A 25,790-nucleotide genomic window follows, 5' to 3' on the forward strand; every position below is an offset into this window, starting at 1 on the left:
GTTGTCATATTTTTTTTTTCCTCTGGCAAAACTGGAGCCACAACTGAAACAAATGAGTTGAAATGCTCAAATAATAAAAGATCTCCTGCTTGCTGCCATGACTGAGAGTGGAAGAAACTGGGGTGAGACCCATTCCAGGTGAAGTCTGGGGTTTTGTAGAACATAAAGCAAAGATGATCAAAGACAAAGCAGGCTGGGATGAGTGATAAACTGTCTTCTCTATTCCAACATCATCGTTTTTTTCAGGTAGTAAACATAAGGATTAATTGTCAGGAATACAAAATTCACTGCTTTATGTGAGATTGTCAGTGTTTGCAGCAGGTCTGCCTGCTTAATGTCACTGATGTCATCCCTTCCTTCTCTAGAAAAAACAAGCAATTAGCCAAGTTAAAAGTGATTCCATTGAGACTGGGCACTCATTGAACCAGGGTCTGTATATTGAGCCGAGTCAAAGTAAAAAACATACAAAAAATAGAAGACAAAAAGTGGAAGGACCACAATTATTTGTGAAATTGTTTCAAATTTGGTGGATAGTAGGAGACCTCACCTGGAGTACTGCATCCAGCTCTGGAGTCCTCAGCAGACAAAAGACATGGACCTGTTAGAGCAGGTCCAGAGGAGGCCACAAAAATGGTCAGAGGGCTGGAACACCTCTGCTGTGAGGAAAGGCTGAAAGAGTCAGGGTTGTTCAGCCTGGAGAAGAGAAGGCTCTGGGGAGACCTTATTGCAGCCTTTCAGTACTTCAAGGGGGCCTATGAGAAAGATGGGGACAAATATTTAGCAGGGCCTGTTGCAATAGGACAAGGGGTAACACTTTTAAATTTAAAGAGGATATATTTAGACCAGATATAAGGAAGAAATGTTTTACGATGAGGGTGGTGAAACACTGACACAGCTTGCCCAGAGAGGTGGTGGATGCCCCATCCCTGGAGACATTCAAGGCCAGGCTGGACAGGGCTCTGGGCAACCTGATCAGGTTGAAGATGTCCCTGCTCATGGCAGGGGGTTAAGACTAGATGATCTTTGAAGGTCCCTTCCAATGCAAACTATTATATGATGCCATGAATCTGTGATTCTATGAGCACTTTTCCTCTGCACTGAAAAAAAGGTTAAAATGTTTGTGGATAACTTATTTTTATAAATGAAGACTTCACTTCTGTTAAAATGAAGACTATTATCCTGGATGCTAATACAATCACATTTTGAGAATTTTAAAATAAAATATTGTGGGGCGGGGTTAAATGAAAACTTGGTAACATTAAATGTATTGAAATGTATTTTTATAAAAAGAAAAAAGGAGTTACTAAAAGCCCAAACCAAATGAATTGCTTTGCTTGGGAATGAACAAAATATCTAGGGATGGGTTTTATGAAAAATCAAAAAGACAAAGACGATATCTCCACTTTTATTTAATCTACAACAATTTTCTTCTGATTTTTCAAGTCAACACTGAATAAAAGATTTGCTCTTCTTTCTGATCTAGCTGTGATCTAACCAGGGTTACCTGAAGACAGTCATAGTGCCTTTATTTTACAGATCAAAAATTAAAGCACAGAGAGAACAGATGACTTTACAAGATTACATGTGAAAAGCAGCCCATACAAGGAAGATTACCCTAACATCAGCTTAAGCTATCGCCTTATTTTATCAGTACTGCGTGGGGAACAGCAAATGGGCTTTCAAATTACCATACACCAGTAAGTTCCTTCTTCATGTAAAATAAGACTTGTCTGTCTAGAGGTAATTTACACAGCATTTCAAGGTATGGGTTCCACATCCCAAGTCTCTACATTTGGTGAGATGGGCAAGTACCTGTGGATAAGACAGCCCCAAATTTATCATTGTCTCTTGCAGTGACTGAGAGTGAAATTCCGTTTCAGACTTACTTTTTTCCCAGTGCACCTCTGAAGTCCTTACTCTGCAGTACATCAGAGAGGTTGCCTTGGGAACAGTGTGAGCATTTTGTCCAACACAATGCAAATGAATCTCTTTGAGAACCTGATGTTTCTGAAGATGTATATTGCCTAGAAATCATTTATTTGTCAGAAGTGGTCCAGTTTATTTCCTTATGTCCGTCTAACATACTCAGAAGTTGTTCTTTCCATTACTGTTATTATAGCTATAAAAATCTCATGTTTAACAGCAAATAAGAGATGAGGTTTTGTTCTCATAAGGATTTATCCCACTTCCATTGACTCAATTACATGCTAGTGTTGTGAGACACAGAGTTCCTTCACACCTGCAGCCTTCAGTGCCAAGGGAAGAGCTCATGAGTTCATGAGAGCATTCATGAACCCAAGGCAGTGAAGCACAACATTGAGGTCAATGCACAGCTGAGAAGGGAAGTTTGAACCTCAAATTCCCACAGAATTCAAGAGGAGTTTGAAATGTTCTGTAAGTCGACTAACTGCAGTCTTACAGCTTACTCAAGCCAGGATTTCTTTCTGAAGAAGGTTGGCCAACTTGAGGCATATGCAGAGCAGGTAGCTGCTAATGAGCAACAAAACTGAGGTGGGAGCAACATAGTTCTGCATGGTACCATCCTAACTTGGACACTGAAGGCATCAAATAGCAACAGGCATTCAAGGCAATCTGTCTGACAGGCATTCAAAGCAATCTGTCTGCTGTTGCCTTTGCTTTCCCAATCTGCATGTGGAGAACAGAAAAGACATACAGAGTGAATGGTGAAGTGACCTGGCTTGGGAATGAGAACAAAATTGAATTGTGCCTACATGGCTGAAACTTTAACGTTGGTGCACTTTTGAGGGTAGAATACAATGCTGGACCCTGGACGTGAACGATGGTGCTTTTGTTGCCTGCCCAGGACTCTGAAAACTTAATCACAGCTGCTTAGTCTGAAAAGCATCTATTGCTGCGGGACCAGAAACTCAACTTCTATTCAGACTGTCAGAAGTGGATATATTGTCCTTGCCCACATCACATTTGTACTGTGAGCATCAACACAGTGAGTACTGTAAATGCTCAGATCTAAGACGTCTTTTTCATTAACAATAGAGACAGGCACAGCTGCTGTTGCACTCAGTGGAGATTTTCCCTTGTTACACAACAGGAACTGTACTGAGTCTACATTTTAGATTGTATTTTGGCATTCATTCAGTACCTTGTAATGACCAGTGTAAAATCTTTCAAATCACTAATGGACCACTGCAGAGGAGGAACATCTTTACAATTTCAGAGAATCATGACCTTCCTGTGCTAAGATCAAGATCTTATTTAACTGAGATTTCAAGCCCTTTTTACAGAAATGGCTAGGCAATTACTCCCTGGCTTCTGTCTTTTCTGTGTGGAGGGAACTTTGGCTTTCTGAAGCACCAATTAAAAAGCTTCACAACTCTCTCTTTGAATTGCTTCATTGCTCCTGTTAATTGTCTCGTTTGAGTCTCTGCCAGAGTTAAAGTACCTTGTTACAGAGTTATGAACCTGCAATCAACTTTGAAAACTTCCACTTTACAAGTCCAATTTAGTGTTTTCTTTCTTTCTTTCTTTTTTTTTTTTCTAACTTGAAATGGAAGGGAAAAAATAGAAAAATGTATTAGGTGTTTCCTAAATCAAAGTCTTTAATAACATGTTAATCTAAGTTATTATAGATTCTGAAATGCAGTTATAGACAGCTGAAATTTTTGTATGGCTTACTGTCAAATATACAAGAGAGTGTTTGGAAAGTCTGTAAGCACTGTAATCATGGATAAAATATATTCTGCAATGGGACTCTAAATTTGCAGCAATTATGTACCATTTAGTTAATCTGCCTACATTATTTATGAAGAGTATTTTGTAGTTAAATACTTGAAGAGTTGACAGGGTAATGTTCAACAACTACTTGGAACAGCAGTGATGGAGAGGCAGTAAAAAAAATAATTTCAATTTTAAATGACTGTCTTTGTGTTCATTTCCCTGTTTGTTTTTAACTCATAGTGTGAGATCTTTCTTAAAAAAAATTCAAAGCTCACTCTCTGCATGTGTGTGTGCTTAACTGCTGTATATGTCTGTATACCTATGCCTACTTTACAATGAGAAAAAAATAACTTGGGTTTTTTGAGACACCTCGGCCACCTGTCTTTTTCCACTCTCAGTTCCATGAACACAAACAGTTTTTCACCCTGTTTTTTCATATGTTAGAGGAGTAGACTTAGTTGGTGAGGGTCCCATCAGAGATCAGTGTCGTAACATGGTTTTTGACCCAATCACATAACATATATGGATACACATGTGCACTGAACCCTCGCACTCACAATCTTAGCAAAGGCAGAACAGGAAAGAAAACAGGGAGCAAAAACGTCTTAGCTGTTCTTGTACTTTTCACACTGCCGTGCAAGGGGACTACAACAAACCAGTTGTCTGCAATGACGCTCGTAATCTGGGAAAAGTAGGAAGGAGAGATGGCTCCCAGATGGAGAAGACAGTAAGGGTAGAAGAGGAGGAAGTGTCACATGTACACATACTAGGCCCAAAAGTGGGCCTGACTGATAAAAAGTTGGGTGAACAAATGTTCCCCCTGACTTCTTAGGAATTGCTGTTGTGCGACATTTCTGAAGATCTTGGGGGGGGGGTGTGTGTTGGTGTGTGGGCAGGGGGTGGGTGATTGTGTGTGCACATATCCTCCCAAAGCACAGACACTACCACCAGCTGGGACAGGTTCTTAAACTATTTCCCCTTGTTCTTTTCCAGTTCCTAAACCTTGAGATTAACTGGCATTAGCACAAATTCCCAGCTCCCTCTGGGATTTCCTCCATGAATAAAATCTGCTTTATTTGCCCACGTGAGCTGTCTGTACAGCACATATCAGATTCATTCTTTATTTAAAACCCCGTGAGACATAGCATGCAAATGCTGTTCCTTCAAAACCAAATTAATGCCATTCATTATAAGGTGGGTGGTGACTCACCAGCAGATGACAAGCCGGTTGAACCTGGGATTAATTACCAATGCAAGTTAGGGTTTTTTTCAAGCTGAATATGAGCGCAGTTGCTCTCCCAGAAGGGAACAGGCAGTCAGTCAGTTTTAGCAGGTCTCACTGAGCATGCAAAAATATTATTTCTGTGACTGATTCACTGACAGCCATAGTTATAGTGGATGCCTGTAAGGCATTGTCACTAACAATACTTCATTTGAATCAGGTTTCTGTGCCATTTGGTTTTTTACTGGTTTTGGGCCAGAAGTTTTAAACAGGTGGTAAAGTCCATACATGTAATTTTGGATGAATTTCATCTAGAGACCAAAAGCAGTTGCTGTCAGAGCTGCTGTTGAAGAAACAGCTTTCCCACCTCTCACTTGCACTATGGCAGTGGCCTGAGCTGTTGTGGTACATGCCCCATGTGGCCAACACAAGGAGAGAACATGCAGATGTGAGTGGAAACCGTCTCTACTGATGGCAGCCTGCCACCATGATGAGTTTGAAGAGGGATTTTTTTTCTTTCCACAGTTATACAAGCCCACTGACCATTACAATGACAAAGAAAATAAATATGCTCTAAAACTCACAATGTTAAATTACCAATGGTCTGTAGTCCCAAGGGCTGGACTTTTTACTTTTTCCTCTCTGTTTCTGGCATTCAAGTTAAGCAGGATATTAGGAGATGCCAAGCTCCTGGACAGAAGGCAACCTCCCAGGAACAATTGACATTTACAATAGAAGTTAACAAATACTTTGAAAAATGGTTCCTGTTTGACTCACCCTGTGATTTTATTGAAGCAATTGGATTTTTTTTAAAAAAGAATGCCTTGAAGGATCAATGACAATAGAAAGCAGTTTAGTAAAAAGAAACTGACAGGTTTCCATCTGCTAAGCAGGACTTTCATCCTGATTGCAAAGAGCTGTGAACACATACAGACGCACAGACTACACAGTTATTGACACTTACTGATGAGCCATAACTTGTTATGCTATGGCACTGTTAACTCACTGCTTCTGTTGTTGTGGCCGCGCTCTCAGACCACTGTGCAAGTAAGCTTGTGCCTGACTTGTCATGAGGCTAAATACAGAGATGATTGCTAAATGCACAGATGCTAACATGACAAGAATACATTTTTGTGCTGGTCTCTGAAATCTGAGCAGTGCTACCCAAAACTTATGAAGTCTAGTCTGAAAAACGTTTTTCTTCTCCTCATCAATTTCTGCTATTCTGTTCAAAATGAAAAACTGAAATATGGGTGTTTCTCATCAATTATTTTTTCTAAATATTTTAGATGTTGAACTTTTAAATTTTGAAATTATATGTTAATGTATCATTTAAAAAAATATGCAATATTTATATACTCCAGAAAAATGAATTAATGACTGTAGTACAAAGATTACATAAAATGTTAATTTTTAAAAATTAAACTTCTTCCAATTGTTTAAAGTAGAAGTATTAAAATAACTTCTTATTTCTGCAAATTTTGTCATAGATGTTTCTGTTCAGAAATGTAAACTGGATCTAAGTTTCACATCTAGTGAACACCTGTCTTTAACAATAGTGAAGAAAAAGGAAAACAGTTCATTTCAGGTTTTTTATTGTGTTTTTTATTGTTGTTGTTTTTCTTCAACCGAAACTAAAGAGAGTCACAAAGTTTTTCAAAGGAAGCAGGGGTAAACTCACCAGCTTCAGTTCTTGGGAGCATTCATGCCTGGAGTGTGGCTTTGACTTTCCGCTGGAGCCCAAAGAGAGATCAGAACTTCAGTGGCTGATATGCCCCATTTTATAAGCCAAACAAATTGGAGAAGCTACTGACCTTTGGACAATAACATGTGAAGAAGCTGGATTCAGGCCATGACACATGTATACTTCTGATGGACAAAACTCACAACTGATTCAGAGAGATTACCCATGCTTTTTAAGCACTGAACGTGAGTGTGGTGTGTTAGGATGGGAACTAAATGTACACATACGGACAGTGCTTGAGATATTGCAGGCAATTGGAGTTGCTGCTTTCCTTTTGTTCCTTTCAAAGCCCTGTGCTCAGTCCAGATATGAAAATCTAATGAGCAGTGAAAAATAAAGAGCTTTGTTTGTCTTTTTTTTTTTTTTTAACCTCAAAGGAATGCTATTTAAGAATGAGATTTATGAATAGTGCTTCAAAGTCCTTTCGCCAAAAGGCTTTAACAAGGAATATGACAGGTACTACGATAACTTTTAACCCAGCAAAATAGATAAATAAATAAAAGATTTGAAAATTCAACTTTGTTCTGCAGGTGGACGTAAGTGGTTTGACATTTCAGACTGGAATCCCAGATTGTCTGTTGAACTCAAGGATTAAAGAACGACAAGGATTTTTTCCGTTTCTTGTTTTTGTAAAACTGCTCAAAGAAAGCAGGAGGCACAGTCCCAGGGAACAGTCAGTGAGTTGAACAACGCATTTAAAAGGGCAGAGAAGAAAGAAAACAAGGAGTCTACTTTTTCAGGAGTCTGGTTATTCCCTTCTTAAGTTACTTGAGAGGTTTCACCACTGTTTTATTTCTGAATTATAATTCAATTCAAAGCTTTAATGAAATGGAATTTTGTTAAAATGCCCCTTTCCAAAGTAAGAAGGTTGGGATTTGGGTGAGCTTCAAGGTCCTTGGAATCATTCAATATGTATTCTCCAGGTCTTAGCAATATTCCCATCGACAATGACATTGACTGACACATTTTCAAAACCTGGTTTGATTCCAACAAAGCAACATTTAAGGAATGACAAATTTTGGGTTTATTTCAGCCTTGTAAGTGATCTCTGTGTAAGCTGAATGAAAACGTGTGTGCTCTCATTTACCTTGGTTATGGGTCCAGCACTTCGCACCTAAATCACCTTCTTACTGCCGTGAAGGATTAAGTCCTTTATTAGGACACTACTTTGGACTCCATTCAAGTAAGACATGTTTGTGGGTAATCTTAAGCTGTGGGTAGTCATCTTGCCTCCCTCTCAAAGTGGCTCACTTTCAAACACTTGGCTCGACTGAGGCCAGAAAGCTCAGCATTTTGAAGGATCAAGCAGCTTATTGAACAGCAGAAATTATCAGCTGGAATTCTGTGGCTTGTGGTCTGTGGGTCACACTGAATGATAATACTGGGCCATTTCAATCTTAAAATCTAGAAATTGATGAGCTTAAGCAGACTTCTTATATGCATAAGCCTTTTCTGGACCAAGGCTCAAAATAGTGAAAAAAATAGAAAAAATATCAAAGAACTGAATTTGCTGCTGCCTCCCCATCGATATTTGATTCCTTCTTCTGTTTTGCATCTTGCAATCCTTGCCTTTTCCACCAAAATTAAGACTGGACTCATATGAACTCCTGTACACATTTGATTATCATTATCAGATATTAGCCCTGGAGGAGGAAATGATGCTGACTGCTTATATTTATTTTTCTGCTGAGTTGTTCCACTATTTGACTTTGCAACCAGTGTTACTTACCAGCTGGGAAAGCAAATGTTAAGTGTTTTTTTCTCCCTGCAAGTCCTTCCCTGGCTTTCTGGTCATAGTTTCTTTTGGTTTTAACATAAAAAATGAATTTTGGAACTAAACCAAGTGCATATGACTTTTGTTTTTTTGTTTTTTGTTTTTTTTTTAATAAAGCTACATAGTAATTCAAAGGACAAAGAGATCTGAAACACTGATGGATAAAGAGAAAGGTTAATTGATTTCTTTCACTGCTTTCTTTGAGGGAAAGGAGTTCTCTCTAGCATGTCTGTCTCCATTCCCATCTCTCCCCCCACTGACATTGCTGAATACATTGCTTAATATTAACCACATTTGACTGAAAAATCTCAAGGAGAAATTTCATTGTAAGTGACCATATAAATGTGAGACATAGGTTCTTCCATAGTATCCCATGGTGCTAAGGATGGGAAAGTTGACCTGCATGTTTTGGAGGCTTAAGAGATAATGGGAAAGATAAAACATGTATATCCCAAATGGTGGGAAAAGCTTTGACTATGCGCTCAAGGCACCAAAGAATCTATGTCCAGGACCTGTCACAAGTAACCTGGCTGTTTTCCCTCCACTGTCTTCAGCACAGCTTATCCTAGCTTTTAAAAGGAACTTTTAGATGTGTAATTGTTTTCCCTCTTTAAAAAAAACCAAACATATACATATATATATATAGTAAGTTTGATAGAGGAAAGGTTGAATCCATCTTCTCGAAGAACTGGTGGCCACACTAACAGCTGGAGTGGTTATCACAGCTTCAGTCCTCCTCATATCTCTATAACTGACTGAAAATACTTAAGGCTTCAAGTTCATTTGAATAATAATGGCCTACATTTTTCTAAATATCTATCTAAGTAGATACATGACCTTCATTGTCCAAGGACCCCAAAGCACATGAAACATACTAATTAACTAAATCTCACAATTGCTAAGTACAATGAGCATGAAGCTGACACTTGATTACTATTTCTAATTATATCTGGTATGCCTGAGGTACAACAGTATATGGAGAGCTCAAAATCATTAGAAGTATAAAAATTAATCTCACTTTCCCAAAGGCAGGGCTGTGAAAAAAGCTCAGGATTCTTGCCTCCTGCTTCCTAGCTCAAGCCATGCACATGATTCCTTTAACTGTTTGCCCATTAAATTGCTGATTCAGCAATGTCCTTTAGCACAAATTTAATGTGAAGCCTACAAATAATTCAATTAACTCTGTATTGCATCTAATACACATTGAGATATGCAAGTACTTTTGTAGAAGACCTGGTTGAATAAAGCAGTTAAGGATGCATCTTAAGCCTGCAGTTATGAAATTCTTTGATGAAGGTATTTTCCTAAATCGTTCTGCAAACTGGTCTACTAATCATCTTGCAGTCCTTCTAGTGCTTTAAATCCATTAAAATATGTTGCTACAATATGATATTTCAGTGCAATATTTAAATATTGACATGACTTCTAGCATGTGTACAACTCCACCCCTGATAAACAGATCGGACAGTGTGGGACAATGTGTCCACTGAAGATACACATAAGCACTGTTCTGCATTAGAGAGGGAAACTGTAAGTTTGTTTTTTCAGTAGACATTTTATGAAGCTTTCAATGTACACCATATCATCTGAGGTCGTGTTTTTATTCTTCTGCCTTAGCTTTTGAAATGCTTCACTCAGAAGCACTAGGCTTCAAAGGACCCACAATACTGTTCCTTGTCGGGCTTTGACCATCATCACATCACTCCAATGAAACACTGACCAGAAACTGCCAATGTCTGAGGCAAAAAGGCAGATGCAGTTCTACAACCTGCAGGATATGACAGTGGTTTTGTTCATTTGCAGAAATTTGCTTATTAGAGACCAAACATGATCCGTGAAATCACAGAACTATGGATCATTTGCAAATGCTGCTCTTCCCCACTCAAAGCACAAGGAACTGAGAACTGACATTACATGTGATAATGCTTGAAAAAACCCATACTGGATATCAAATTATACAAACCCATTGGCTCTCTGATCTTTGGATCTGCTGTCTAACAGTGAGCCATGTCAGATCATCACAAACAAGTACTTTAATGACAGTCAGACCAAAGATTGTGTCACCATGAATTTGTACCACTTGGCTTACTTATTGAATAAACAGAGACCTGAGAGATGGTCTTCTACAAAGTTTCTTTGTTCCTTGTGGATTGGCAGTGAGATCACTTTCCTTCTGTCAAATTTGAACGGAGTTGGTCAGTATATTAGAAAGTTATTGGTGAGAATGGAAAACCAAGTTAGCAGGATATGACATGTGCACATACAACTCTGTGTGTGTATACACACATTGTACAAAAATACATCTCATTCCTCAGTTCCTTACTAGAGCTGTATGCTGAGAGAAGGGCTGAGTGTCCGTGGAAGATACCATAGCTGGATTTTCCACTATTGGCCATATAGGAAGAGCATCCATTCTATGCTTCATGATAAACTTGTTAGGAACACTCAGGGCTCTCCTTGCCATGCATCTAGAGCCCAGTAAAACTATTTCCCTGATTTAACTCCCATGGTGGTTCCTCCTCTGTGCGACTTCGGTTCTGCAGCACAGAGCGAAGAGGGGAGGAAGGCTGGGGGTCTGCAGCTGCTGATACCCACAAAGATCCCTCATCTTGCCTACATTACATACACTATTTCCTTTACTCTGAGAGAAATTTTGTCTCTGAAGCATCCATGTGGGTCCATCTGTACAAGCCTCCATGTATGAAGACTGCAGTTGCAGACTTTTGAATCTCAGCCAGGGAAGCTGCATTTTGACCCTGGGAGGAGTGGACAGAAGCAACACAGAAGTGCTTTTTTATGTGCACTACTGTCTTACAAAGGTCCCAGTCTGGCAAGTACCACTTTGAACTGTAACAACAAATGCCAGGAGCCCTAGACATGCTGTCCTTACTGATCATCTTTCCTCCATCCTAACCTTGCTGACTCACAAAAAGGTGGCTGCTGTGCTTGGACCTGACCAAGCCTCTCTGGCCATAGCCTGGTGCAGGGACCTTGCTGAAGGAGGACTACATGTGAGGGATAGTTGGCACCACAGAGATAATGGCCTTTATAAATGAAGAGTTGGCTTCTAGACAGTGCCAAAAGTTTGCTGCTTATGTTCAACCAGACGGATCATTAAAACAGTGCCAGAGGCCTTTAGTACTTCATGAAAAGGAAACAAAGCAGCAAAATGGGGTTTACACTCAGAAACAGCCATCCTTTCCTGCCAGAAAAGAGTGCTATTCCCTCCTCCCCTCCCCCCCCATCATGTTGAAATAACTTTCTTCTTTCACAGCTTCTAGGAGGCAATCTGACTGAGAAGATGGGAAGTCCAGCCTCACCAGGGTGGCTGACAAGACTCAGAGGGCCATTGTGGGGCAGTGTCTGCTACTCTGTGTGGGCATGAGGTTGGCACTCAGCTGGATCTGGAGGTAAATCAATCCATTAACTTACCCTAACCATGGCCCTAATTAGTTGCATATGTATAATCAGCATGCTCACAGGCATCTTGTCATGGAATAGCAGGCTGACAGACACAGATTTGTTACTCTGCATCTGCTACCAGATTTTGGAAAGTCTGAATTTTTGAAACTGAATTAAAGCAAAAAAACCAACCAAATTTGCCAGCTGTCCCTTGTGAACAGATGGCTGGGAACACCTTCTTTGAAGAAAGACCCTTTTGACAGGAGGACAATAAAAGTTCACAGTTAAGATGAAATTATTTCTGAAATAACGAGTAGAGATCTTTCTCTTATTCTCTGTGTTTTATATATGCATCATAAAAAATGAAGATGAAAATAACTCAGTGCTTTAACACTTCATACTATGCAGATAAGTCCTACATTGGGGAGGGATGTATCAAAATCCCATGTTTGGCCTGACTGAATTTTCATACTGAAAACAGTTCTCATAACTGTTAACCCCAAAAATGGTAGGTGTGGAGGGCTGCAGGTCAAAATGATTCCATCATCTGTGTTATAAATTGTTGATTTTGTGTCTTACAGTGATGTTTTTCCTTCACACCATGATTTTAATCTGAATCCATAATATATTATTCAACTACTAATGAAGCCTGAATTGCTAATAAAGGAACAGGTACAGATACACTCATGGACTCACCAGTGTATCAAAACTAGGGTCTTCTTATTTTATGTAGTTTTTATTACATACTTTTATTCAGTTTGAAAAAAATATAGCTTTGTTTAGACTCCCCAAAAGTTTTAATCATGTGCCTTACAAAGTTTAGCTTTGTTGAATTGCAACATTAGTGTATTTTTTAGCTCATGTGGGTTTGTGTTTTTTTTTTTTTTTTTTCTTTTTCCCCTAACTGCATGTTGAAAGAAAGAAGTTAGCTTTACGGGCTCACTTATATTTGATTTTCCATAATTATGGGCTATTTTGTGACGTTTTCCATGGTGATAAACTGTTCAATGATGTGTGGCCTTTTTTGCCTTCTCTCTTAATCTCAGTTGAATATTTTACACATTTCAGTTACCATTAGGAGAAAAAAAACATATTTGTAGAGGAAGACTCATCGAAACAATTATTAATCTTTCCAATAAATCTTAACATAGAAATTATTAACTAGCTGTAAAAATTGGAACTGTAAGTAAGAAAAAAAGCCTAGCAAAAAAAAAAAAATCACCATAAGCAACAACATTATTCATTGCTGGCAGGATTCCACAGTATCAGTTTCAATCTAAGGGAATTTTAAATAATTTTAACAATGTGGTGTGATTAGTTCTGTAACAAAACCTCGATGGAAAAATATTGTTTTGTCATTAAATCAGTCAGCAAACAGGTGTCATTTTGAAATAATTATATGGGGAAAAAAAAGAATTTAAAAGTAAGGGTTCTTTAATTTTTGGAAGAAAAAAATGTATTATTACAATTCTCTCCTTTTCACTGAAAAACTCAAGTTAGAAATTAACATTTTTCCCCAGAGAAATTTACTATCAGTGGAAAAGCATTTCATTTCTAAAATGTTCATTATGTCATGGCAGAAAGTAATTGATCTGTTAATCTCTGAGCTTTCCCTTTGAAAAAAATGAAATGCTGTGATGGTGATCTCAGCAAGATTCTGGGACAAAATCTGTTACTGTCCTGGTTTTGTTAAAAACAAGACAAGTTTCTCTTTTAGTGAATTTTCCTTTCAGCTAAATAATTCTAAGTACCTGCACTTTTCTGAAGTTGGACACATGTTTTGGTAGACATAGCAACGGAATGCAAGGTCACTAATCAGGATGCACATCCCATAAGTGATAGGGGCAAGGAGGAGTGAACTGAACAGGTGACTAAAACTGACTGGAGTATTCCAGCCCATTCACATGATACTTCGTATAAAAGTGGGAGATCACAAGGGTCTCACTCTCTCCTTGACTATGGCCAGCATCTGGGGAGGACCCTGTCTGCTGTCCCTGTGACCTGAGGCCTAGGGACAGACCCTGCATCCTTGAATCCAGTTCTGGTTTGCTGCAGACTCCAACCCAGGACTTCTAGGTGCCTGCCCTGCAGCTGCTAGGGCAGTGCTGAATTGTGCCTGGAATTTCAAGATGGGTTTTCTATATTTTGTATTATTTGCTCTATTTTATTAGTAGCATTAGTAAAACATTTTTAACTTTTTCCAACTTGCAAGTCCTCTCTCTCTCTTTGCCTCTCTTTGCCCTCCTATTGCCTTGGAGAAGAAGGGAGTGTGCTGAGAGAGGGGGGAAGGGGAGGGGGTTAACAAAACATCTGCCATCGTTTTTTGTCGCCCTGCAATCAAACGGTGACAGTTACATTACCTCAGAAAGGAAACAGTTTGTAACTGAGGTAAAGTTTTAATGGAGCTCTAGAGCAGAGTGTGATACTTAAAAAGTGAACAATACTATCTTAGAAGGGACCAGGATATTTTGAATGGTCATTTTCCAATAACAGATCTATTATTCTACAGTTGGAAGCAAATCTTTATGCTGGTTAAGAATCTGCAACTGAGTTCTGTGTAGCACTGACCTGTGTTAAAAGAGCATCCGACAAATAATTTCAACTAGAGATGATCAACTAAAACATCAGAAGATTTGAATTCTGATTTCTCTGAACTTAAGACAGGCCTTTATGAAAACAAATAGATCTTATTTTCCAATTAATTTTATAGTGAATTAAAACTCTTGGCTCATTTTGTTACCACATAAATGTCAATGATAATGAAACATTATCCAAGGCTGTCTAAACTAAACTCTCAAATAACTTTATAGAAGTTCCGTTCCAGAATAAAGTCTCACAATAACTCTCTGTCTTTACAGGCATTCATTCAGTAATTCTACTGCATAAAAATGGGTATTTTTCCTTCTGAGAATCTCCTAGACATACCAGAGCAGAAATTAATAAGGACAGCAACAGTAAAGTGACGTGATGAGCAGTGGATCCTTCATAGAGCACTCATATCAGAAACACACTCGACCATACCTTTCACTGTGCAGCTGAAATAAAGGTTGGTGAGAGCTCATCTCCTGCCCAAGGCTGGGAACACTATGAGAGCAAACTACACCAAGATGGTCAAGTTAATGGTGCACAGCTGTCAACAGGGAAATGCAGGACTTAATCCATTTCTGTCCTTATTTTTAGGAGAACTGCATTGCGGGCACCCACCTGAGTGTCTCAGCCAACTGATGGTCAAGTCAGCCTCCTGCAATCCATTATTCATATGAAGGCAAGCAACTCTGGCACTGAAAAAGGATGAAGGAGATCTCTTTCATGCTCACTTATCTGAAATTCCATCTGACTTGAGGGAACTTTTGTCCAATTGACATATTTCAACAAAAGCGATCAGTTTTAGTGAATCAGATTTTTTTCCAATAAAACACACTTTGTAGAGAATCTGATTTATACACTGAAGGTTTGCAGAATCCAGCTTGTGCAATGCCTTTTCTCTTCAAATATCAAAACATTTTATAAAAAAGGAGAGTGGAGAATCAATGTTTTATTATTAGAAAGTGAAGAGTGGTGGTTTAGGAACAGAATGGCATTTTGTTGACAGTCAGACAGCAGTGGAGCTCACAGAGCGATCCAGGAGTCCTGCCTCCCAGTTATTTGCTTCAGCAGAGTTTTATGAAATACTGTTCTGATCTCTCAATTCCTCTATTATGTGAGTGGCCAAGAGAGTTTTGAAAGGTTTGTAAAGCATTAAAATATATTCTTGAGCAGATAGCTTACCTGGCAATTTCTTCTCTGGAGAGGTTTTGGTTATTTTGACTAAGTAAAATTCAATCTTGGAATAAAGCACTCCCACAGATCGTTTCTGGTTCTATCCTAATATTTTGTTTGACAAAATAAACTCAGTCTCTATGTTACTTGATCTGACAAGATGCTTCCTTTGGTGCCAACTTTTAAGCTGCACTAAAATACAAAAGGGCTTAAACAGTTTTTCATTTTTCACAGATAAGGAGCAGGATGAGGTGAGAGGAAGTGTTTGATGTTTCTCAGTCCATTTCTCAGTCATTAATGAAATCCCCAGTGCCCTGACGTCTCCAATTAGTATACTCATCTGTTACCTCTGCTTTGTTCACTGACGCTGATCTATTATAAAAGAAAATCAAGGTAAACCAGTTCCTGATTAAGTAATACCATGTTTACACAGAAGGGAGGGTGCAGGGGGGAATAAAAGGGAAACAAACAAAATAGGGATGTTAGGATTACTGATTTAGTTAATTATAATCTTCAATTATTTGTGAGTGAACAGCTTCAGACAGCTTTCCAAATCAAGCCCTGGATGTGGGACACAACTCTTACCAGTCATTCTAGAGGTTCTAAGACAACTGGAAGCCACAGTTAGGTGTAACATGGGAGAAGGTGACATCTCTGCGTGGAATCCTTTAGTCCTCCCACAGCTCCCCAGAATGCCTTCTTCAAATCTTGAGTCATAGCAAATAATTAGGTCTTTAAAACTTATAGCAGTGGGGAAACAAATATATTTTCTTTCTCTGCTGTAGCAAAGATAAAGTGTTTTGTTACAATGTTACTAGAAGATGCTTGTTTTGACCTGGGATTGTTTTGACTCCAAATGGAAAGCTGCCAGATCAAACCCATCTTGAATGCTAAGACCATGTAAAGTGAGTGAAAGAATAGTTTCATTTATGGTTATTTCTCAACCTCAACCTCAACCTCAACCTTTTTTTTTTCTGTCTCCTTACAGATTTTGGAGACAGATGCTGATGGTAATTTCAGATTAACATAGAAGGTTTGGAAAAAAAAAAAATAGAAAACCTGTTAACTGAGATTTATATGGTGTTAACAAGCATCAATAGATTTGACAGGCTCAATATAAGGGTATCAATTTTTGGCTTGCATTCATGAATCAACTCCTTAGTTTCTGGCTCTGATCTTCTGCCTAGCAGTGAATTTAGGAGGTCAATTTGAAGTAAGTGTTTGGTTTTTTTTAATAATTAAAAATCAGCTTTTTAAACCACAGTCATATCTAAACAGAGAAAGTAAATCCTTCCTTGCAATGAATAATTGCTTAGGTGGTACTAAAACAAATATATGCTTGACTTGCAATTCTCAGCCTAATATGGTATCGTTGGGAGAGCTGCCAATAATGCAAATAATGTAAATTGTGATGAGGAGAACCTGTGTGTTATGAACCAAGTTTGGAACAGAGCTAGTGAACTCATTTCACTCAATTCTGGTGATAAATATTTTAGTTCATTATTAAGCTGCACTGAAAACCGACATCAAATCAATGGTGTAATCAAGGGTAAACGCAGAATAATGCAGCTCACCCATATTTAATTTTAGCAATATATAAATGAAATGGAGCTTCTCACTGCTTGTTTGGGAACAACAGGTTGGTAGGTTTACTCACTTTTTCATCAACCGCTTCACTACTATTACAGTGAAATTTATCTTTGTAACACTTCTGCATAGCTACCTAAATCTTGAGTGTAAAATATGAGCTAGCTGTCAAGGTTCCCTTTTCAGTGAATGGAAGTAGGTTCCTCTCAACTTAGACATTTATTTTAGAATAGGATGGATCAGCCTACATTCTTCACCTTACAATTGCTTTACAATAGATTCCTGCCTTTAATGATGTAAGACTTTGTATCTTGTGGTAGGCCCATGTTGTCGAACTATTTCTTCTTCTAAAAAAAAATATTCATACTAATGCGATAATACTGAAATAATGGAGCTACTTTGGAGTAGAATATGAGTCATTGTGTTCAAAATCAATGTTACTTAAATCAGAGAAAGGCAACATTATTCTCAAATTTCAGAAGCCCTGCCTTGTTCCAGTAGGGATTTTATACCAAATTGTGTGAAGCAGCAAGAATAAAACTCATCAGGAACCCATGTATATTTACACAAACATTTAAAGTTCTGTATGTAAGAAAGAAGTCTCCTTGCCTGATTAAGCAAGATACTATCTTATGAGTAAATAACTTTCCGTTCTATGTCCTTCCTCCAGTGATCATAGAGGTGAGTAGTTACCTACCTTAATTATCTTTTGGTTTAGAAATGGAACTTGCATTTTGGCTATCCAATTAGTTTATACTGTTGCCTCTGTTAATGGTAGAATTTTGCCTTGCAAACTTTGAAGTGGTTGAGCTGAAAAACAGGATGAAAAGGAGATAAATATGTCAATTTCTTTTATTATTTTTTATTTATTTATTTTTAGCATCACTGATCAGCTTGGAAGAGACCTTTGGGTGTCTCTGTTCTAAACTCCTGCTCAGAGCAAGGCGCGAAGTTGGAAAAGCAAGGCTCAATGTTAGAAAAGCCAACTCAAAGTGTTGTCTAGCTAAATTCCAAAAATCGCCATGGAAGGGTAATCCAGAGCCTCTTGGTCAGTCTGATCCAAGACTTCTGCCATGGCAGATTTTATTTTCCCCTCTTGGTAAGAGAAATTTCCATTTCTGCAGCTTGTGGCTGCTTTCTCCTGTTCTTTCTCTACACTCTGAAGTCTGGCTGCTTCTCCTGCTGAAAGGAATGACTGTCCAACTCTTGATGGAAGCAACAGTTAGCTCTCTTCTTAGACTTCCCTTTTACAGGCTTGACAGATCTATCTTCCTCTCATGGACTTGCATCAGCATGTCAATGTCTCACTTGCATGGGTGGCCCAAAACCAGATACTACTCCAGAGGCTAAAATAACCAAGTACCAAGTAGCAGGAGTAATTAATTCCTTAAATCTGCTGTTCATGGTCTCTTTAACATAGAGCAATAATCAGCTTTCACTGCTGTAAGGGTGCCTTGCTGACACATGTTCAGTTTGTTGTCCACCAGTATGTGCACCTTTTTCTGCAGAACTGCTCCTTGTATAGTCAGTGCCATGCTTACACTGTTGCATGGAATTATTCTCTCCTGCGTGCAGGACTTTGCATTTGAAACATTTAAACTTCCTGAAGTTCCCATTGGCCTGCTTTTCCTGCTTTGCCAAGGTCCCTTTGAATAGGAGCCCTACCCTCCAGGCTACCAACAGCTCCCTCTCCCCTGCCTCATCACTTGTGACTCTGCTGAGGGTCCATTCTCTCCTATCATCAAGCAGGTTGTCGATGTAGATGTTAAACAGTATTGGCCTAGGACACCTAAAGAACACCACCACTCTTAACTGGGAATCCTGTAGGCTTTAGTCTTCAGACTGTTCTATTGTTTGAATAGCCCAGCCAGTTTTGCAACCACTTTGTATTCCACCCATCTAGTCCTTATGTCTCCAGTCTGGCTACAAGGAAGCAAGTTGAAATTAGTTATTCTCACTGTTCCCCACTTTTCTACAGAGTCAGTCATCTTGTCTGAGACCATTTTCCATCATCTGGGTGTGGAAGAGGCGGGCAGAGTATGATCCATTAGAAGAGTTTGCTAACACAGAATAACTCTGGTTTCTGTTTTCCAGGTTATCAAAAGAAACCCACAGCCTCTTGCCGAATACGTGACAACCTCCACATGTCAAGGCTTTAATCAGGCCGTTATTTATATGATGGTCAGCGTGGAGCAATTCACAGTACATCACAAAAAGTAGCTCAGGATTGTGAAATTTACGCGCCTTTGTGAATCTGAGACAAAGAGACTTCTGAAAGCCCTAGCTTGGGTCTGCAGCTTGTCATTAGAGACAGCTCTGCTGCTGGAGATGAGCAAAATGAGAGTCCCTCTGCCTTACTGATCAGTAAAGATCCTATGCTACTCCCAGGGCCCTTGGCACATTTGAGTACAAGTCTTTTGTCTGTCTAAAATGTCCCCTGCAGTTTCAGCTGAAGATGTCTCCTTTTAGATTCTGTAATACTGCACTCTGTTGGAGATTGTTAGACTCCTATGGGGTTCAAAGTATTAATCTTCTGGAGAGAAAAAAAAAGAGAAGGAAAACATTATTGGTGCATTATGAATGTTTATCTCTGATCGCAAAGTTTTAACTATCCTTCAGAGAACAAACAAGCAGACAAGCCCTAGTTCTAATTGCAGCTAATTTGCTATAAAAAGAATGCTTTATTGTCACTGTTTTCATGTGAATTAGTTGAGTTTTACACATATTTAAAGGATATCTGACCCAAGGAATCTATTAATAAAGTTGTTGAATAACTCTGAGAAGAGCATGCCTCTGGGTGGCAAATGATCAGGGCATAATACATCATAAACCAACTCTTAAGCCTAAAGCACATTTTGAAGCTTTAAAACAGAGAGATTCCCTAGAGCAATGACCTTCATCACTCAAGGGGAAACAAGTCACTTCTTGTATGCAGGAAGGAAGATTCATTTTCCCTGTTGTTTCTGGAAGGAAAAGGGAAATGCATATGCCTTGCTATGCAAACATTTCTGCACAAGGTAGATGATGTGCTGTGTTCAGGAAAAAGTGCACAGTCAATTCAATGTGATCAGCCCACTGGAAGAAAATAATGAGCCAGGTAAACTCAGTCAGACTGAACGGCTCAAGGCAGGGTGGCCACGAATTTTGGGAGAGGGAGTTGCCTTTTTATTTTCTCTGACAACCCGTCAGGGCAGAAGAGTCTGTGGCTAACAGTGTTACAAACCCTTTCATACATCTTTGCTTTCCCCACAGTCTCTAGTCCCAACTTGTTGCTCTTATTTGCCTCTTTCAAAGGCCCTGACTCACCATTTTGTGCTACTCTCCTGACACTGCACCAGCCAGGCAGATGGGAGACTTATCCATGTGCCTGAGGTGACTCCTGCCCTTCTTTGAAGATGCTGCAAAGGCTGCTGAGCTAGTAGGGCACCTTCCTTTCTTCATACTGACTGCAAAGGCCTTCTCTAGTTCTTTCACCTGCTGACTCCACCCTTTGAAGGCTCTTGCTAAGTCACTTACTCTACAGTGGATTGAGAGGGGAAAAAAGACTTTTCAGATTATCTCCCCAGTGGAGCAGACATTAGGGAATTTTGTAATGCTTTGAATTTCTGTGGTCTCTTTCATCCAAGAAGCAATAAAGGACTTTTAGATTCATTAAGCGTCCTGATCCACTAGCATTATTATCCCCTCTTAGAGATAAGAGCATCCAGTCTTACAGCAAGCAGTGCAGAGACATGACAGAACAGGACTGAGAATGGGGGTGTGTCACTATCTGTTCTCCAAGTAGTAACCACAAGAAACATGTCTTTGCCAAAGACTCTTGATGCAGTGATCTGTGTTTTACATATCTCTCACTATGTGATTTATTTTAATCCAAATGTTAATGTGAACACTGCATGGCTTTCCATGATCTAAGGAAATATACAATATTCTTAAGGTTAAACCAATTGAATATTAAATTACGTTAACAATTTATATTTATGTTGTACATAATTATGATATTTTAGAATGTAAGATAATAGAATAAATAATCTCCTTTTCTATGCTCAATATTTCAAGTTTTTAATTGCAAAATCTACAGAAAGAACACAAAGTAGGGCAAAAAGAGCGTGCTTGTAGCTCAACGCCATAGATATAGCATCCACCACACTCCTGACAGGGATTACTCAATCATAGTGATCCATGTGCACTTAGACAGCTGTTGATACTTGACAAAATTGACAGTAACCACAGAAGGTCTCTTCATTATGATACACAACACTGCATGGGTAAGAAAGTGAATATTCTAGGAAACTCATGATGAAAGGAAAATATAAATGTCCTGTGCAGTCTGGCTTTGTGAGTATAGACCAATAGGCAAGAGACTACTTGCTATTCAAAGTCTGTCACAGATTTATAGTTTGACCTTGGGAATGACACTTTTCTGTTTCCTTTCCTACCTTTTGCATTACAAGAAGTGGAGTGATTCAGAGCCAGATGAAATCATAACATGATTGAAAGCCAGGTAATGGCCTAATCCCTGTCATGCCACCCAAAGTGAATGCTGCCTTGGCTTGTGGAGAAGAGGCAGAAATAACACAGACCTCTCTCATCATATAAGTTCATGTTGCCTAGTTTGAAATAGCTGCCTCCTCAGTCCCCAGCCACCAGGCACTGCTGTAACAATAAATAATCAGAACGATGCATTTGCTGAGATGAGTGAAGACTTGCACAAATGGAAATGGCTGTTCAGACTTCCAGGGGAATAGTGGGCTCATGAACAGGTAGCAAGGCCATTGCTCAGGTAAAGCTCACCAGTGAATCTGCCTAGAAATTTTCTGAGGAAGCAGGAGAGTCTTCCCGGTCTTGCCCAGTCGTCGCTGTGATGTGATCTACAGCTCCCATCCACCCAGCTTTGACTCAGATGCGGAGGCAGGTGCTGCTCTCTGTGCAATACCACATTCTGTGCATGTTCCCTTCTTCCCTACAAATCACTTCGGGTGAGCCAACAGCCATTTCAGCCTTTCAAAGCAGCTTGGTTTTATTCCTCAAGAAAGAGTTTATAGCTAGGATTTAATAAGCCTGTAGGGCTTTATATTTTGGCAAAAAATATCCCATTCTGCCCAAAGGAAGCTATGTAAACAAGGGCAGTGATTATACATTCCAATGACGGAATGAATGTGATGTTTATACAGTAGGATAATAGACAGAATATTTCTGATTCAGTTGGTGATTATTTACCATAACCAATGGAATTTTTATTTTAGTATGATAGGCTCTGACATTTTCACCCTAGAATAATTGTATTCACAGATTTGGTATCTCTCCGGTCTATGTACTGGATAGTCTAACCTAATATTTTCATGCTGTGCAGCAATTAATTTTGTGATTCTGTAATGTGTGTTGTTTTTTTTTTAAAATTTCATTTTTTATATTCCACTCACACCATTTTTCCGCTCAATTGAAACTGAACTCTATTGGTATTAAAAATAGTGTAAGACTATCTTTCTTAGCCAAAGTTAGAAATCTGGCTTTCATCCTCCTTAAATCACACTAATGATGGTGGCTAAATATACAAAAAATTGACATGCAATAGTAATACCTTTGCTTCTGTCCTGTCACTTCATGTTTACTTTTTCATCTCTCTCTTCATTTCTTCCATCTCTCTTGTCTTTGAAATATTCTCTTTTCCTTTATTCAGGCCTCACCTAAGAGAAATAAAACATCCCATTCTACCCTCCCTTTTTTTTCTCCCACATCTCACCTTTACTCTCCAGTAACAAAATGCAAAACATCAGGCTTGGTAGGAGCCTTAATACAGAGATAGACAGGATTGCCCAGGACCTTTAATTAGAATCTTACTTCCACATCTGAGCAGAATGTGGATTAATGAAAGTCTATGCGTTGTGTTGTTGTCTTTTTTTTTCTTTACAGACAACAAAGAAGAAATCAAAGTCTTCATTATGGACATTTCTATCAGATAAATCCAGTAAAACACCTGACAGACATCACACAACTATAACCTTCTCTCTTTGCTGTCTAATGAACCTGGCAGGAGTTGAGGAAGCTGTGCAAGCAGGCAAGAAATTACTAGAATGTCTAAACCTATTGTAACTAACCACAGAGATGATGGACCCTCCCTGAACTTGCAAGTTTGAAGTCAGAGGAGAGATAAAATTTTCTGAGGGAAACATATCAACGATACAGAATATTCACTCAATGAAGAATAATTGTCTGCTGATTCTTTTGTATTGTCTGAATTATTTAAAGCTACAGATTTTTACCACATCTTCCGGGTAACTAATATTAAAGATCAGGAGCACTTCCCACCAAAAAGTTTTTCTTACTAGCTTGTCACTAGTTTACTATTGCTCTAGGTCAGAGCCCTTGCATGATCCGAAGCAACCCTCCTTTTGCTCAGGACTTTTCCTATTTTGTTTTAATCCTTTTCTAAGTCTCTCTGTGGCCTCTCTAATATTGGTTTGGGTTTGGTTTCTTGCGGCTTTTTTTGATGGTGTTGTGGGTTTTTTTTGTTGTTTTGTTTTTACTCTTCCCTTCCATACTAACAGAAGGATTGCAAAGGTTTATCATCTGTAATATCTATAAGGAAGCAATAGGGCTGGGACCCAGCACAAATGATTTCTGTCTCTTATCTCTTCATAAGTTTGCTGATGACACTAAGCTGGGAGGAGTGGCTGACACGCCAGAAGGCTGTGCCGCCATCCAGCGGGACCTGGACAGGCTGGAGAGTTGGGCGGGGGATAATCTGATGGAATTTAACAAGGGAAAGTGTAGAGTCCTGCATCTGGGCAGGAACAATCCCAAGTTCCAGTATAGGTTGGGGCATGACCTATTAGAGAGCAGTGTAGGGGAAAGGGACCTGGGGATCCTGGTGGACAACAGGATGATCATGAGCCAGCACTGTGCCCTTGTGGCCAGGAAGGCTAATGGCATCCTTGGGTGTATTACAAGGGGGGTGGTCAGTAGATCGAGAGAGGTCCTCCTTCCCCTCTACTCCGCCCTGGTGAGACCCCATCTAGAATATTGTGTTCAGTTCTGGGCCCCTCAGTTCAAGAAGGACAGGGAACTGCTGGAGAGGGTCCAGCGTAGGGCAACAAAGATGATTAAGGGAGTGGAGCATCTCCCTTATGAAGAAAGGCTGAGGGAGCTGGGGCTCTTTAGTTTGGAGAAGAGGAGACTGAGGGGTGACCTTATTAATGTTTATAAATATATAAAGGGTGAGTGCCATGAGGATGGAGTCAGGCTCTTCTCAGTGGCAAACAATGATAGGACAAGGGGCAATGGGATCAAGCTGGAACACAAGAGGTTCCACTTAAATTTGAGAAAGAACTTCTTCTCAGTGAGGGTAACAGAGCACTGGAACAGGCTACCCAGGGAGGTTGTGGAGTCTCCTTCCCTGGAGACATTCAAAGCCCGCCTGGACACATTCCTGTGCGACCTCACCTAGGCGTTCCTGCTCCAGCAGGGGGATTGGACTAGATGATCTTTTGAGGTCCCTTCCAATCCCAAACGTACTGTGATACTGTGATTGTTTCTTTCTCTTTTCATACAGAATAAGGTTAGGGTATAGAATAGATGAGGAAGCTGCATCAACCTGTCTCGCTTGGTCCACATACAAAATTCAGAGCTATTGTGTGTACAAATCCCAGCTTTTGTGGTAGGAATATTTAGATCACAAATGCAGAATCAGAAAAAGAATCTGGAGGCTAATAAATGCACATTAGTACTGTTGATTTAGTTTGATGCTTCTGGAGGACATCTGCCTTGAAGTCTGTTAACGAGTGAGGAGACTCTTAGTGCTGTTTTCTATAGATGAGAAAAGTAACAGTGGAGGAATTCACAAAGGCTGCTCCCACAAGGATAATATTAATCTAGCATGGGTTTTCAGGGTGACTCTTTGGGGGAGTTTCTATCTTCTTTTTGTCAAAGGAAAGTGTGTAGGAGGTAGATTTCGGGAGTAACCTAAGATAAGATTTCTTTTCCTGGCTCTGTCCCTAGATTTCCAGGATGACAATTGACAGGGTGTATTCAGAAGATAACTTTAATTACGGAAAGCAAACAGAAAGTGTTATCAGACGTGGGTGAACAATATGGTGTTCTCCACCAAAGAATTCTGAGAAAACTGAATAAAAAGTTTTTGCTGATGTTTCCAAGAAAAACTTCAAAACTTTAACCTAGTTTTTTAGGTTACTAAAAACCTAAACTTTTTTTAGGTTACAAGAAATAGTATGGCAACATTAAAAATGTTCATTCAAGTGTACATTTTGCATGGTCCATATCCTCTTATATTTGTTATTAAAGTACTAAAGTGGGCTTTGTATTTCTCTTTCAAAAGAGAACCCAAAAACTTTCTAAAGGAAAGATTATGTATGGCTTTTTTCCTTCGTATGTGTTATAATTTGAGGACAAGGCGGTGGCAGGGGAGCTCCCCTGACATTTGACTAACTTTACTATGTGGCTAAATCTGTTTATTCATCTGTACATCTCAGAGGACCTATGTCACTTACTTTTAAATAGCAGAAGCAAGGCTATTAAAAATTAGTATTAGTCAGTCATATAATGGATGAATGTGTGTATTACTTTTTCTTCTACTGGTTGATTTGCTACAA

This window comes from Patagioenas fasciata, chromosome 8 (assembly GCF_037038585.1).
Source record: "Patagioenas fasciata isolate bPatFas1 chromosome 8, bPatFas1.hap1, whole genome shotgun sequence".
In the NCBI taxonomy this organism is placed as follows: Eukaryota; Metazoa; Chordata; class Aves; order Columbiformes; family Columbidae; genus Patagioenas; species Patagioenas fasciata.